Raw genomic sequence first — 15001 nt, forward strand, 5'->3', positions numbered from 1 at the left:
GCATACGCCCTTTTTGGCCAACCAAGCAACCTGGAAAGGCAAATCAGCGCTACAAAGAAGTCTCGCTTCCCATCGGTCAAAAGGGCCATGCTGAATAAAGTGTCAAAACCAGAAATGCAGGACAGGCCATGGAGAAACAGGAGCCTTGCTACGCTGATGGGCGGGATGTAAATTGCCAACAGCCACTCTGGAGAAGTGTACGGTGTGTCCTGAAACATCTAAAAAACTCAGCTTAGAGAGCATAGGGCACTTCCACTCATGGGCGTATAAATTGGGAAAACTAAAAATCAGCAAGACACAGGCACCCCAAAGTTTAGGGCTGCTCTGTTGACAAGAACCTCCACTTCATTACACCTTAAATATCCCAGGAAAGAGAAAAATGGATAAAGAAGTTGTGCTCCTTATGTACAATGGAATATCACTCAGGCATGAAATCAACATCATAAGGCTAGTAGCAGCATGATGAGTGGATTTAGGTAACGATTCTAAGTGAAATAAGTCACACAGAAAGACACTTATCGTAAGATATCACTTATAGAGGGAATGTAAAAACCGCTACACTTGAACTGAATTACAAAACTAAACAGCGTCACACGTTTAGAAAACACACTATGGCTGCTTAACGGGAAAGGTGAGGTGGGGTGATGCAGAAAACAAGGGTTTCAAATTAGCTCAGATACTGTTCCATAAACCCAATATGTAACAGACAAGACCTACTCCTTGCTCAGTGTACTGGATTCAACACCACCTGTTCACCGCCCAAGAATATATCTGACTAGTAAGACTCTTAAAACCAATGTATTGATATCTCTCTGTAAGTGAGTCAAGTGGGTGTAAAGCGGCATAAACACAGCAGTGAAAAGCAGCTAAACCCCATTATAAAAATCAATTACTTTTAAAAACCCGTGAAACAAAGACAGTGAAAGAGAGAGAAATTCATACAGAATTCGTTCAGGGGCTGGGATGCCACCTTTATTGACCATCTCTAGACCCACAGCTGATTGAGACATAAGGGTGGACACTCTTGGGGCTGAGAGGTTTGGTGAGGTTGGGTGAGCAAACGCAGACCCTTTAAAGTAATACTGCGTGGTACCCATCCCATGGGTCCAAAATCTCCAGGTTCAAGGGCATCTTCCTACATCGAAAACATGCATGAGAAACCCAGAAGATGGTACACCGTGTGATCGGGAAAGGTTTCTAAAACGCACCTCATTTCTCATCTCCTTGTGCTCGGGCTCGCCATTACAGCCGCTTTACTAGCAATCTCCCTCCTTGGAGAATGAGCACCTTTAACCTCCTGTTCCGTACAGGTTGCAAATTTGTCCTGAGGATGAACGGGAAGAGGGGGAACCAATGAGAGACTAGGTCTATGTGTGGGGACAGGCACAGGTCACTCTATTTTCCCATCAGGAAGAAGAATTAACCACAGGCTCAGCCTGCCGCCCGGAACCACAATAGGGCCTGAAGCAATCCTGCGCTTTTGGGGCCAGCTCCCAAGAAAGCGAGTTGAAAAATGGAGCTCAGGGGCACTGCAATTCACAAACCTGCAGAGTTATAAACGATAACTCTCGTCCACAAATATATTGAGGGAAGGCAACGAAGAGGATTTGAAAGCAAGGCAGAATTGCAGGAAACAGATTTCAGGAGGTAGATTCGAATCGCCTTTAAAGCACAGGAAAAGCGGCAAAACCTCGACCATGATGCCCTTGGCCAAAAAGGGCGTATGCGTTTATTCCTGAATATATTCAGGAAAAAACGCATACGCCCTTTTTGGCCAACCAAGCAACCTGGAAAGGCAAATCAGCGCTACAAAGAAGTCTCGCTTCCCATCGGTCAAAAGGGCCATGCTGAATAAAGTGTCAAAACCAGAAATGCAGGACAGGCCATGGAGAAACGGGAGCCTTGCTACGCTGATGGGCGGGATGTAAATTGCCAACAGCCACTCTGGAGAAGTGTACGGTGTGTCCTGAAACATCTAAAAAACTCAGCTTAGAGAGCATAGGGCACTTCCACTCATGGGCGTATAAATTGGGAAAACTAAAAATCAGCAAGACACAGGCACCCCAAAGTTTAGGGCTGCTCTGTTGACAAGAACCTCCACTTCATTACACCTTAAATATCCCAGGAAAGAGAAAAATGGATAAAGAAGTTGTGCTCCTTATGTACAATGGAATATCACTCAGGCATGAAATCAACATCATAAGGCTAGTAGCAGCATGATGAGTGGATTTAGGTAACGATTCTAAGTGAAATAAGTCACACAGAAAGACACTTATCGTAAGATATCACTTATAGAGGGAATGTAAAAACCGCTACACTTGAACTGAATTACAAAACTAAACAGCGTCACACGTTTAGAAAACACACTATGGCTGCTTAACGGGAAAGGTGAGGTGGGGTGATGCAGAAAACAAGGGTTTCAAATTAGCTCAGATACTGTTCCATAAACCCAATATGTAACAGACAAGACCTACTCCTTGCTCAGTGTACTGGATTCAACACCACCTGTTCACCGCCCAAGAATATATCTGACTAGTAAGACTCTTAAAACCAATGTATTGATATCTCTCTGTAAGTGAGTCAAGTGGGTGTAAAGCGGCATAAACACAGCAGTGAAAAGCAGCTAAACCCCATTATAAAAATCAATTACTTTTAAAAACCCGTGAAACAAAGACAGTGAAAGAGAGAGAAATTCATACAGAATTCGTTCAGGGGCTGGGATGCCACCTTTATTGACCATCTCTAGACCCACAGCTGATTGAGACATAAGGGTGGACACTCTTGGGGCTGAGAGGTTTGGTGAGGTTGGGTGAGCAAACGCAGACCCTTTAAAGTAATACTGCGTGGTACCCATCCCATGGGTCCAAAATCTCCAGGTTCAAGGGCATCTTCCTACATCGAAAACATGCATGAGAAACCCAGAAGATGGTACACCGTGTGATCGGGAAAGGTTTCTAAAACGCACCTCATTTCTCATCTCCTTGTGCTCGGGCTCGCCATTACAGCCGCTTTACTAGCAATCTCCCTCCTTGGAGAATGAGCACCTTTAACCTCCTGTTCCGTACAGGTTGCAAATTTGTCCTGAGGATGAACGGGAAGAGGGGGAACCAATGAGAGACTAGGTCTAGGTGTGGGGACAGGCACAGGTCACTCTATTTTCCCATCAGGAAGAAGAATTAACCACAGGCTCAGCCTGCCGCCCGGAACCACAATAGGGCCTGAAGCAATCCTGCGCTTTTGGGGCCAGCTCCCAAGAAAGCGAGTTGAAAAATGGAGCTCAGGGGCACTGCAATTCACAAACCTGCAGAGTTATAAACGATAACTCTCGTCCACAAATATATTGAGGGAAGGCAACGAAGAGGATTTGAAAGCAAGGCAGAATTGCAGGAAACAGATTTCAGGAGGTAGATTCGAATCGCCTTTAAAGCACAGGAAAAGCGGCAAAACCTCGACCATGATGCCCTTGGCCAAAAAGGGCGTATGCGTTTTTTCCTGAATATATTCAGGAAAAAACGCATACGCCCTTTTTGGCCAACCAAGCAACCTGGAAAGGCAAATCAGCGCTACAAAGAAGTCTCGCTTCCCATCGGTCAAAAGGGCCATGCTGAATAAAGTGTCAAAACCAGAAATGCAGGACAGGCCATGGAGAAACGGGAGCCTTGCTACGCTGATGGGCGGGATGTAAATTGCCAACAGCCACTCTGGAGAAGTGTACGGTGTGTCCTGAAACATCTAAAAAACTCAGCTTAGAGAGCATAGGGCACTTCCACTCATGGGTGTATAAATTGGGAAAACTAAAAATCAGCGAGACACAGGCACCCCAAAGTTTAGGGCTGCTCTGTTGACAAGAACCTCCACTTCATTACACCTTAAATATCCCAGGAAAGAGAAAAATGGATAAAGAAGTTGTGGTCCTTATGTACAATGGAATATCACTGAGGCATGAAATCAACGTCATAAGGCTAGTAGCAGCATGATGAGTGGATTTAGGTACGACGATTCTAAGTGAAATAAGTCACACAGAAAGACACTTATCATAAGATATCACTTATAGAGGGAATGTAAAAACCGCTACACTTGAACTGAATTACAAAACAGAACAGAGTCCCACGTTTAGAAAACACACTATGGCTGCTTAACGGGAACGGTGAGGTGGGGTGACGCATAAAACAAGGGTTTCAAATTAGCTCAGATAGCGTTCCATAAACCCAATATGTAATAGACAAGACCTACTCCTTGCTCAGTGAACTGGACGCAAAAACCTCCTATTCACCGCCCAAGAATATATCTGACTAGGAAGAATCTTCAAAGCTATGTATTGATATCTCTCTGTAAGTGAGTCAAGTGGGTGTAAAGCAGCATAAACACAGCAGTGAAAAGCAGCTAAACCCCATTATAAAAATCAATTACTTTTAAAAACCCGTGAAACAAAGACAGTGAAAGAGAGAGAAATTCTTACAAAATTCGTTCAGGGGCTGTGATGCCACCTGGATTGACCATATCTAGACCCACAGCTGATTGAGACATAAGGGTGGACACTCTTGGGGCTGAGAGGTTTGGTGAGGTTGGGTGAGCAAACGCAGACCCTTTAAAGTAATACTGCGTGGTACCCATCCCATAGGTCCCAAATCTCCAGCTTCAAGGGCATCTTCCTACATCGAAAACATGCATGAGAAACCCAGAAGATGGTACACCATGTGATCGGGAAAGGTTTCTAAAACGCACCTCATTTCTCATCTCCTTGTGCTCGGGTTCGCCATTCCAGCCGCTTTACTAGCAATCTCCCTCCTTGGAGAATGAGCACCTTTAACCTCCTGTTCCGTACAGGTTGCAATTTGTCCTGAGGATGAACGGGAAGAGGGGGAACCAATGAGAGACTAGGTCTAGGTGTGGGGACAGGCACAGGTCACTCTATTTTCCCATCAGGAAGAAGAATTAACCACAGGCTCAGCCTGCCGCCCGGAACCACAATAGGGCCTGAAGCAATCCTGCGTTTTTGCGGCCAGCTCCCAAGAAAGCGAGTTGAAAAATGGAGCTCAGGGGCACTGCAATTCACAAACCTGCAGAGTTATAAATGATAACTCTCGTCCACAAATATATTGAGGGAAGGCAACGAAGAGGATTTGAAAGCAAGGCAGAATTACAGGAAACAGATTTCGGGAGGTAGATTCGAATCGCCTTTAAAGCACAGGAAAAGCGGCAAAACCTCGACCATGATGCCCTTGGCCAAAAAGGGCGTATGCGTTTTTTCCTGAATATATTCAGGAAAAAACGCATACGCCCTTTTTGGCCAACCAAGCAACCTGGAAAGGCAAATCAGCGCTACAAAGAAGTCTCGCTTCCCATCGGTCAAAAGGGCCATGCTGAATAAAGTGTCAAAACCAGAAATGCAGGACAGGCCATGGAGAAACGGGAGCCTTGCTACGCTGATGGGCGGGATGTAAATTGCCAACAGCCACTCTGGAGAAGTGTACGGTGTGTCCTGAAACATCTAAAAAACTCAGCTTAGAGAGCATAGGGCACTTCCACTCATGGGTGTATAAATTGGGAAAACTAAAAATCAGCGAGACACAGGCACCCCAAAGTTTAGGGCTGCTCTGTTGACAAGAACCTCCACTTCATTACACCTTAAATATCCCAGGAAAGAGAAAAATGGATAAAGAAGTTGTGGTCCTTATGTACAATGGAATATCACTGAGGCATGAAATCAACGTCATAAGGCTAGTAGCAGCATGATGAGTGGATTTAGGTACGACGATTCTAAGTGAAATAAGTCACACAGAAAGACACTTATCGTAAGATATCACTTATAGAGGGAATGTAAAAACCGCTACACTTGAACTGAATTACAAAACAGAACAGAGTCCCACGTTTAGAAAACACACTATGGCTGCTTAACGGGAACGGTGAGGTGGGGTGACGCATAAAACAAGGGTTTCAAATTAGCTCAGATAGCGTTCCATAAACCCAATATGTAATAGACAAGACCTACTCCTTGCTCAGTGAACTGGACGCAAAAACCCCCTATTCACCGCCCAAGAATATATCTGACTAGGAAGAATCTTCAAAGCTATGTATTGATAACTCTCTGTAAGGGAGTCAAGTGGGTGTAAAGCAGCATAAACACAGCAGTGAAAAGCAGCTAAACCCCATTATAAAAATCAATTACTTTTAAAAACCCGTGAAACAAAGACAGTGAAAGAGAGAGAAATTCTTACAAAATTCGTTCAGGGGCTGTGATGCCACCTGGATTGACCATATCTAGACCCACAGCTGATTGAGACATAAGGGTGGACACTCTTGGGGCTGAGAGGTTTGGTGAGGTTGGGTGAGCAAACGCAGACCCTTTAAAGTAATACTGCGTGGTACCCATCCCATAGGTCCCAAATCTCCAGCTTCAAGGGCATCTTCCTGCATCGAAAACATGCATGAGAAACCCAGAAGATGGTACACCATGTGATCGGGAAAGGTTTCTAAAACGCACCTCATTTCTCATCTCCTTGTGCTCGGGTTCGCCATTCCAGCCGCTTTACTAGCAATCTCCCTCCTTGGAGAATGAGCACCTTTAACCTCCTGTTCCGTACAGGTTGCAATTTGTCCTGAGGATGAACGGGAAGAGGGGGAACCAATGAGAGACTAGGTCTAGGTGTGGGGACAGGCACAGGTCACTCTATTTTCCCATCAGGAAGAAGAATTAACCACAGGCTCAGCCTGCCGCCCAGAACCACAATAGGGCCTGAAGCAATCCTGCGCTTTTGCGGCCAGCTCCCAAGAAAGCGAGTTGAAAAATGGAGCTCAGGGGCACTGCAATTCACAAACCTGCAGAGTTAGAAATGATAACTCTCGTCCACAAATATATTGAGGGAAGGCAACGAAGAGGATTTGAAAGCAAGGCAGAATTACAGGAAACAGATTTCGGGAGGTAGATTCGAATCGCCTTTAAAGCACAGGAAAAGCGGCAAAACCTCGACCATGATGCCCTTGGCCAAAAAGGGCGTATGCGTTTTTTCCTGAATATATTCAGGAAAAAACGCATACGCCCTTTTTGGCCAACCAAGCAACCTGGAAAGGCAAATCAGCGCTACAAAGAAGTCTCGCTTCCCATCGGTCAAAAGGGCCATGCTGAATAAAGTGTCAAAACCAGAAATGCAGGACAGGCCATGGAGAAACGGGAGCCTTGCTACGCTGATGGGCGGGATGTAAATTGCCAACAGCCACTCTGGAGAAGTGTACGGTGTGTCCTGAAACATCTAAAAAACTCAGCTTAGAGAGCATAGGGCACTTCCACTCATGGGTGTATAAATTGGGAAAACTAAAAATCAGTGAGACACAGGCACCCCAAAGTTTAGGGCTGCTCTGTTGACAAGAACCCCCACTTCATTACACCTTAAATATCCCAGGAAAGAGAAAAATGGATAAAGAAGTTGTGGTCCTTATGTACAATGGAATATCACTGAGGCATGAAATCAACGTCATAAGGCTAGTAGCAGCATGATGAGTGGATTTAGGTACGACGATTCTAAGTGAAATAAGTCACACAGAAAGACACTTATCGTAAGATATCACTTATAGAGGGAATGTAAAAACCGCTACACTTGAACTGAATTACAAAACAGAACAGAGTCCCACGTTTAGAAAACACACTATGGCTGCTTAACGGGAACGGTGAGGTGGGGTGACGCATAAAACAAGGGTTTCAAATTAGCTCAGATAGCGTTCCATAAACCCAATATGTAATAGACAAGACCTACTCCTTGCTCAGTGAACTGGACGCAAAAACCTCCTATTCACCGCCCAAGAATATATCTGACTAGGAAGAATCTTCAAAGCTATGTATTGATATCTCTCTGTAAGTGAGTCAAGTGGGTGTAAAGCAGCATAAACACAGCAGTGAAAAGCAGCTAAACCCCATTATAAAAATCAATTACTTTTAAAAACCCGTGAAACAAAGACAGTGAAAGAGAGAGAAATTCTTACAAAATTCGTTCAGGGGCTGTGATGCCACCTGGATTGACCATATCTAGACCCACAGCTGATTGAGACATAAGGGTGGACACTCTTGGGGCTGAGAGGTTTGGTGAGGTTGGGTGAGCAAACGCAGACCCTTTAAAGTAATACTGCGTGGTACCCATCCCATAGGTCCCAAATCTCCAGCTTCAAGGGCATCTTCCTACATCGAAAACATGCATGAGAAACCCAGAAGATGGTACACCATGTGATCGGGAAAGGTTTCTAAAACGCACCTCATTTCTCATCTCCTTGTGCTCGGGTTCGCCATTCCAGCCGCTTTACTAGCAATCTCCCTCCTTGGAGAATGAGCACCTTTAACCTCCTGTTCCGTACAGGTTGCAATTTGTCCTGAGGATGAACGGGAAGAGGGGGAACCAATGAGAGACTAGGTCTAGGTGTGGGGACAGGCACAGGTCACTCTATTTTCCCATCAGGAAGAAGAATTAACCACAGGCTCAGCCTGCCGCCCAGAACCACAATAGGGCCTGAAGCAATCCTGCGCTTTTGCGGCCAGCTCCCAAGAAAGCGAGTTGAAAAATGGAGCTCAGGGGCACTGCAATTCACAAACCTGCAGAGTTAGAAATGATAACTCTCGTCCACAAATATATTGAGGGAAGGCAACGAAGAGGATTTGAAAGCAAGGCAGAATTACAGGAAACAGATTTCAGGAGGTAGATTCGAATCGCCTTTAAAGCACAGGAAAAGCGGCAAAACCTCGACCATGATGCCCTTGGCCAAAAAGGGCGTATGCGTTTTTTCCTGAATATATTCAGGAAAAAACGCATACGCCCTTTTTGGCCAACCAAGCAACCTGGAAAGGCAAATCAGCGCTACAAAGAAGTCTCGCTTCCCATTGGTCAAAAGGGCCATGCTGAATAAAGTGTCAAAACCAGAAATGCAGGACAGGCCATGGAGAAACGGGAGCCTTGCTACGCTGATGGGCGGGATGTAAATTGCCAACAGCCACTCTGGAGAAGTGTACGGTGTGTCCTGAAACATCTAAAAAACTCAGCTTAGAGAGCATAGGGCACTTCCACTCATGGGTGTATAAATTGGGAAAACTAAAAATCAGCGAGACACAGGCACCCCAAAGTTTAGGGCTGCTCTGTTGACAAGAACCTCCACTTCATTACACCTTAAATATCCCAGGAAAGAGAAAAATGGATAAAGAGGTTGTGGTCCTTATGTACAATGGAATATCACTGAGGCATGAAATCAACGTCATAAGGCTAGTAGCAGCATGATGAGTGGATTTAGGTACGACGATTCTAAGTGAAATAAGTCACACAGAAAGACACTTATCGTAAGATATCACTTATAGAGGGAATGTAAAAACCGCTACACTTGAACTGAATTACAAAACAGAACAGAGTCCCACGTTTAGAAAACACACTATGGCTGCTTAACGGGAACGGTGAGGTGGGGTGACGCATAAAACAAGGGTTTCAAATTAGCTCAGATAGCGTTCCATAAACCCAATATGTAATAGACAAGACCTACTCCTTGCTCAGTGAACTGGACGCAAAAACCTCCTATTCACCGCCCAAGAATATATCTGACTAGGAAGAATCTTCAAAGCTATGTATTGATATCTCTCTGTAAGTGAGTCAAGTGGGTGTAAAGCAGCATAAACACAGCAGTGAAAAGCAGCTAAACCCCATTATAAAAATCAATTACTTTTAAAATCCCGTGAAACAAAGACAGTGAAAGAGAGAGAAATTCTTACAAAATTCGTTCAGGGGCTGTGATGCCACCTGGATTGACCATATCTAGACCCACAGCTGATTGAGACATAAGGGTGGACACTCTTGGGGCTGAGAGGTTTGGTGAGGTTGGGTGAGCAAACGCAGACCCTTTAAAGTAATACTGCGTGGTACCCATCCCATAGGTCCCAAATCTCCAGCTTCAAGGGCATCTTCCTACATCGAAAACATGCATGAGAAACCCAGAAGATGGTACACCATGTGATCGGGAAAGGTTTCTAAAACGCACCTCATTTCTCATCTCCTTGTGCTCGGGTTCGCCATTCCAGCCGCTTTACTAGCAATCTCCCTCCTTGGAGAATGAGCACCTTTAACCTCCTGTTCCGTACAGGTTGCAATTTGTCCTGAGGATGAACGGGAAGAGGGGGAACCAATGAGAGACTAGGTCTAGGTGTGGGGACAGGCACAGGTCACTCTATTTTCCCATCAGGAAGAAGAATTAACCACAGGCTCAGCCTGCCGCCCAGAACCACAATAGGGCCTGAAGCAATCCTGCGCTTTTGCGGCCAGCTCCCAAGAAAGCGAGTTGAAAAATGGAGCTCAGGGGCACTGCAATTCACAAACCTGCAGAGTTAGAAATGATAACTCTCGTCCACAAATATATTGAGGGAAGGCAACGAAGAGGATTTGAAAGCAAGGCAGAATTACAGGAAACAGATTTCGGGAGGTAGATTCGAATCGCCTTTAAAGCACAGGAAAAGCGGCAAAACCTCGACCATGATGCCCTTGGCCAAAAAGGGCGTATGCGTTTTTTCCTGAATATATTCAGGAAAAAACGCATACGCCCTTTTTGGCCAACCAAGCAACCTGGAAAGGCAAATCAGCGCTACAAAGAAGTCTCGCTTCCCATCGGTCAAAAGGGCCATGCTGAATAAAGTGTCAAAACCAGAAATGCAGGACAGGCCATGGAGAAACGGGAGCCTTGCTACGCTGATGGGCGGGATGTAAATTGCCAACAGCCACTCTGGAGAAGTGTACGGTGTGTCCTGAAACATCTAAAAAACTCAGCTTAGAGAGCATAGGGCACTTCCACTCATGGGTGTATAAATTGGGAAAACTAAAAATCAGCGAGACACAGGCACCCCAAAGTTTAGGGCTGCTCTGTTGACAAGAACCTCCACTTCATTACACCTTAAATATCCCAGGAAAGAGAAAAATGGATAAAGAAGTTGTGGTCCTTATGTACAATGGAATATCACTGAGGCATGAAATCAACGTCATAAGGCTAGTAGCAGCATGATGAGTGGATTTAGGTACGACGATTCTAAGTGAAATAAGTCACACAGAAAGACACTTATCGTAAGATATCACTTATAGAGGGAATGTAAAAACCGCTACACTTGAACTGAATTACAAAACAGAACAGAGTCCCACGTTTAGAAAACACACTATGGCTGCTTAACGGGAACGGTGAGGTGGGGTGACGCATAAAACAAGGGTTTCAAATTAGCTCAGATAGCGTTCCATAAACCCAATATGTAATAGACAAGACCTACTCCTTGCTCAGTGAACTGGACGCAAAAACCTCCTATTCACCGCCCAAGAATATATCTGACTAGGAAGAATCTTCAAAGCTATGTATTGATATCTCTCTGTAAGTGAGTCAAGTGGGTGTAAAGCAGCATAAACACAGCAGTGAAAAGCAGCTAAACCCCATTATAAAAATCAATTACTTTTAAAAACCCGTGAAACAAAGACAGTGAAAGAGAGAGAAATTCTTACAAAATTCGTTCAGGGGCTGTGATGCCACCTGGATTGACCATATCTAGACCCACAGCTGATTGAGACATAAGGGTGGACACTCTTGGGGCTGAGAGGTTTGGTGAGGTTGGGTGAGCAAACGCAGACCCTTTAAAGTAATACTGCGTGGTACCCATCCCATAGGTCCCAAATCTCCAGCTTCAAGGGCATCTTCCTACATCGAAAACATGCATGAGAAACCCAGAAGATGGTACACCATGTGATCGGGAAAGGTTTCTAAAACGCACCTCATTTCTCATCTCCTTGTGCTCGGGTTCGCCATTCCAGCCGCTTTACTAGCAATCTCCCTCCTTGGAGAATGAGCACCTTTAACCTCCTGTTCCGTACAGGTTGCAATTTGTCCTGAGGATGAACGGGAAGAGGGGGAACCAATGAGAGACTAGGTCTAGGTGTGGGGACAGGCACAGGTCACTCTATTTTCCCATCAGGAAGAAGAATTAACCACAGGCTCAGCCTGCCGCCCAGAACCACAATAGGGCCTGAAGCAATCCTGCGCTTTTGCGGCCAGCTCCCAAGAAAGCGAGTTGAAAAATGGAGCTCAGGGGCACTGCAATTCACAAACCTGCAGAGTTAGAAATGATAACTCTCGTCCACAAATATATTGAGGGAAGGCAACGAAGAGGATTTGAAAGCAAGGCAGAATTACAGGAAACAGATTTCGGGAGGTAGATTCGAATCGCCTTTAAAGCACAGGAAAAGCGGCAAAACCTCGACCATGATGCCCTTGGCCAAAAAGGGCGTATGCGTTTTTTCCTGAATATATTCAGGAAAAAACGCATACGCCCTTTTTGGCCAACCAAGCAACCTGGAAAGGCAAATCAGCGCTACAAAGAAGTCTCGCTTCCCATCGGTCAAAAGGGCCATGCTGAATAAAGTGTCAAAACCAGAAATGCAGGACAGGCCATGGAGAAACGGGAGCCTTGCTACGCTGATGGGCGGGATGTAAATTGCCAACAGCCACTCTGGAGAAGTGTACGGTGTGTCCTGAAACATCTAAAAAACTCAGCTTAGAGAGCATAGGGCACTTCCACTCATGGGTGTATAAATTGGGAAAACTAAAAATCAGCGAGACACAGGCATCCCAAAGTTTAGGGCTGCTCTGTTGACAAGAACCTCCACTTCATTACACCTTAAATATCCCAGGAAAGAGAAAAATGGATAAAGAAGTTGTGGTCCTTATGTACAATGGAATATCACTGAGGCATGAAATCAACGTCATAAGGCTAGTAGCAGCATGATGAGTGGATTTAGGTACGACGATTCTAAGTGAAATAAGTCACACAGAAAGACACTTATCGTAAGATATCACTTATAGAGGGAATGTAAAAACCGCTACACTTGAACTGAATTACAAAACAGAACAGAGTCCCACGTTTAGAAAACACACTATGGCTGCTTAACGGGAACGGTGAGGTGGGGTGACGCATAAAACAAGGGTTTCAAATTAGCTCAGATAGCGTTCCATAAACCCAATATGTAATAGACAAGACCTACTCCTTGCTCAGTGAACTGGACGCAAAAACCTCCTATTCACCGCCCAAGAATATATCTGACTAGGAAGAATCTTCAAAGCTATGTATTGATATCTCTCTGTAAGTGAGTCAAGTGGGTGTAAAGCAGCATAAACACAGCAGTGAAAAGCAGCTAAACCCCATTATAAAAATCAATTACTTTTAAAAACCCGTGAAACAAAGACAGTGAAAGAGAGAGAAATTCTTACAAAATTCGTTCAGGGGCTGTGATGCCACCTGGATTGACCATATCTAGACCCACAGCTGATTGAGACATAAGGGTGGACACTCTTGGGGCTGAGAGGTTTGGTGAGGTTGGGTGAGCAAACGCAGACCCTTTAAAGTAATACTGCGTGGTACCCATCCCATAGGTCCCAAATCTCCAGCTTCAAGGGCATCTTCCTACATCGAAAACATGCATGAGAAACCCAGAAGATGGTACACCATGTGATCGGGAAAGGTTTCTAAAACGCACCTCATTTCTCATCTCCTTGTGCTCGGGTTCGCCATTCCAGCCGCTTTACTAGCAATCTCCCTCCTTGGAGAATGAGCACCTTTAACCTCCTGTTCCGTACAGGTTGCAATTTGTCCTGAGGATGAACGGGAAGAGGGGGAACCAATGAGAGACTAGGTCTAGGTGTGGGGACAGGCACAGGTCACTCTATTTTCCCATCAGGAAGAAGAATTAACCACAGGCTCAGCCTGCCGCCCAGAACCACAATAGGGCCTGAAGCAATCCTGCGCTTTTGCGGCCAGCTCCCAAGAAAGCGAGTTGAAAAATGGAGCTCAGGGGCACTGCAATTCACAAACCTGCAGAGTTAGAAATGATAACTCTCGTCCACAAATATATTGAGGGAAGGCAACGAAGAGGATTTGAAAGCAAGGCAGAATTACAGGAAACAGATTTCAGGAGGTAGATTCGAATCGCCTTTAAAGCACAGGAAAAGCGGCAAAACCTCGACCATGATGCCCTTGGCCAAAAAGGGCGTATGCGTTTTTTCCTGAATATATTCAGGAAAAAACGCATACGCCCTTTTTGGCCAACCAAGCAACCTGGAAAGGCAAATCAGCGCTACAAAGAAGTCTCGCTTCCCATCGGTCAAAAGGGCCATGCTGAATAAAGTGTCAAAACCAGAAATGCAGGACAGGCCATGGAGAAACGGGAGCCTTGCTACGCTGATGGGCGGGATGTAAATTGCCAACAGCCACTCTGGAGAAGTGTACGGTGTGTCCTGAAACATCTAAAAAACTCAGCTTAGAGAGCATAGGGCACTTCCACTCATGGGTGTATAAATTGGGAAAACTAAAAATCAGCGAGACACAGGCACCCCAAAGTTTAGGGCTGCTCTGTTGACAAGAACCTCCACGTCATTACACCTTAAATATCCCAGGAAAGAGAAAAATGGATAAAGAAGTTGTGGTCCTTATGTACAATGGAATATCACTGAGGCATGAAATCAACGTCATAAGGCTAGTAGCAGCATGATGAGTGGATTTAGGTACGACGATTCTAAGTGAAATAAGTCACACAGAAAGACACTTATCGTAAGATATCACTTATAGAGGGAATGTAAAAACCGCTACACTTGAACTGAATTACAAAACAGAACAGAGTCCCACGTTTAGAAAACACACTATGGCTGCTTAACGGGAACGGTGAGGTGGGGTGACGCATAACACAAGGGTTTCAAATTAGCTCAGATAGCGTTCCATAAACCCAATATGTAATAGACAAGACCTACTCCTTGCTCAGTGAACTGGACGCAAAAACCTCCTATTCACCGCCCAAGAATATATCTGACTAGGAAGAATCTTCAAAGCTATGTATTGATATCTCTCTGTAAGTGAGTCAAGTGGGTGTAAAGCAGCATAAACACAGCAGTGAAAAGCAGCTAAACCCCATTATAAAAATCAATTACTTTTAAAAACCCGTGAAACAAAGACAGTGAAAGAGAG

Source organism: Balaenoptera borealis (assembly GCF_965194805.1).
Source record: "Balaenoptera borealis genome assembly, chromosome: 6".
NCBI lineage: Eukaryota > Metazoa > Chordata > Mammalia > Artiodactyla > Balaenopteridae > Balaenoptera > Balaenoptera borealis.